General features: G+C 39.0%; 1 protein-coding gene across 7 annotated transcripts in view; it reads right to left on the bottom strand.

Annotated features, from left to right (window-relative positions):
* Positions 1–2602, bottom strand: part of LOC108685116 (sodium channel protein para) — a 43035-nt gene that overhangs the window by 36256 nt on the left and 4177 nt on the right. The window lies entirely within an intron of this gene.

Genomic DNA, 2602 nt, shown 5'->3' with positions numbered 1-2602 from the left:
ACATTTTAATATCTACATACTTTTATAGAAAGTATAAATTATTTAATTTTTAATTGTTTTGTTACAAAATATTGTTAATTATTAATTTTATTGATTTACATTTATATTTAATATCTTGATATACTTGTATTGCAAAATATTTTACGCGAGATCTTTTTTTTTTTTTACATAAAAGTGATTTTAAAACTTGCATTTACGATTGCACCTTGTATCGCTAGAAATATAAACTTGACCGTATAGAAGGACAGAAACCGTATGGCATCGTGTTTGACTTTCGCATGTGGAACGCGAATGTGAAATATTCAGTGCCGTCGTATGAATATTCGAACAAATCGCTTCTTTGGAAATATTCCGCGTACTTTTCTAAGTGCACCAGTTATTCATAACCCGCTTTTAGATGAACTCAATGCGTTGCACCGCATCGTCGTTGCCTGTGCATCACAAAACAAAATTTCAACCGTGTGATTCAGTGAAAACGGTAAGCGTATTGCGTGCGACTGTCACGTGTTCCGAACGAGTGGAAAATCTCGTTTTTTTCGGAATAGTCAGATATCCCAAGCAAACTTACTGAGTTCCGCTGATAAAAATAATTATCGAAAAATAATTATCATATTAATTATTGCATTTTAGCTAATAATTTGCCACAATTAAGTCACGACAATGTGAAAGGCGAAGCCAATGTGCACTCTCTAAATTCTTTGAAGTAGAATCTTTAAGAGTGACATTTCACTCTTTAGGATGACAATTCACTTTAAAAGTTTTAGAGAGCAGATATACTGATATATTCACGCTACAAATTCGATCGGTGCTAAAAACGGGTCGTGAACATACGAACCTGAAGAAGGTCCACACAATCTGCTCGACTTCGGTTCCTCCTACGGCTCAAATCTCTGGCTTCTTAATCTTAATTAAAAGATACTATTCCTATTTTTTTACTATGCTCACTCGTCTGATACTAATTTTGTCTAACGCTCTAGATACAAAATAGCTCTATTCTACCCTCTATCCGATCCGCCGACGATCAGTGATCTTCATCTATTTAGAACACAGTCGCGCACAAATTGATATAAAAGCGTATGCATAGCAAATAAATGTCTCGACCGAAATAAAACGCTCGGTATATTTCTCCCCATGGGCCCGAGACGTATTCTACGTTTACGCTTATGTAAATTTATGCGCGGTGAATTTAAGACCTTACTTAACCACTAAACTAAACGATCCATCGCCGACATGTTCACTTCGCAAAAACCGCAAAAACGCGACAAAATCCCGCAGATGATGGATGTGAGATCTCATTCAGTCTCACGGTGCAGTGATGTATCTCAATTGCGGTTCCTTTTGGAATTACGTAATCAAAAATTTTAGACAAGTGTCCTATACCTAAATCCAAGACTACTCTAAAATAATATCAGTGTACGGACTAGATGACTAGGTCTAATTGTAAATTGCCCAAGCCAAGTGTCCGCCGAGCTCTGCGCGCGAAAGCTTTAAACTCGTGCTCGTGCGTGCTGAAAGTTTTTGAAACTCGTGATCGAATCCCCAGGGTGACCCGATTCGGGGGTCTAACCCCCGTACATCATCAGATTCGATCACGAGACCGGAAGAAGCGTACAAGCATAGTGCGCGAGAAACCGCGAGAAATTGAAGCTCTTCTAGCTCGCGAACTTGACTTTCCTCGAGTGTACTTCGAATAACAAACACACTGAAGGCGTCAACGGGATTAAGATTGTTCCGAGCTGTCTACGATCCGCCAGAATGACGAAGTTCTCTCTCGTTGTAGAACTTTCTATTATCGCGACCAACTATAAATCAATACGATTCCGGAGGATGCACTGCATTATCGCGACCGTGTGCGACTCGCGCACTTTGCTCCGAGGCAGCTGCGACAGTGCGCGCTAGTTCATTAAGAAATTAAAAAAAAAAAAACCAGGATGAAGTAAGATCAGCCTAAGCATTGCACGCGTATGGCATACGTCTGTGTAAGCATTACCAGGCGACCGCGACCTCCGCTCGAAATATTTATGTCGTATTGCGCATCTCTCATATTGCCACTTCCTAGATGTTTCTTGACGGTGGAATTTTTCAAGACCGCGCTCGTATATCTCGACAGAAATTACGTATTTTAATTTATTGCTTGGCGCAAATATGTATACACGAGTTAGATATATTTGAAGTGGTCTTTGAAATAAGATTTATATCAAAAATTTAATGTCTTCAATTTGTACTCTTTTAATTGCGTGGCTCTGGGATTAATTGTGACAGTCTTATCAATAAAATATTGATTCGCGTATTATAAAAAAATTTTGGTACATTGCGAGATACATAGATAATTCATCTCTCAGTAGACTTTTGATGTTTACAGCAACCGAGAATTTCGAACGTCGCACTATTATCTCCCGTTACAATTGATCCCAAACTGTCTTCTATAAGCGCGTAAAGCACAGAGATTCTGAAAGCAACAAATATTTCGAGGGAAAGCCGCGCGTTAAAGCGTAAGCACAGCTTGCTTTTGATCGTAAGACGTCAAGACACTTTGCCAAGGAACGTGTCATATATTTGCAAACAACCAAGGGGCAATATACAGAAGCTCGCTGCTTTGTGT

Source organism: Atta colombica, unplaced genomic scaffold (genome assembly GCF_001594045.1).
Source record: "Atta colombica isolate Treedump-2 unplaced genomic scaffold, Acol1.0 scaffold100, whole genome shotgun sequence".
NCBI classification, from domain to species: domain Eukaryota; kingdom Metazoa; phylum Arthropoda; class Insecta; order Hymenoptera; family Formicidae; genus Atta; species Atta colombica.
Note: the sequence above shows the minus strand (reverse complement) of the source record. Positions and strands in the feature narration are given on the sequence as shown.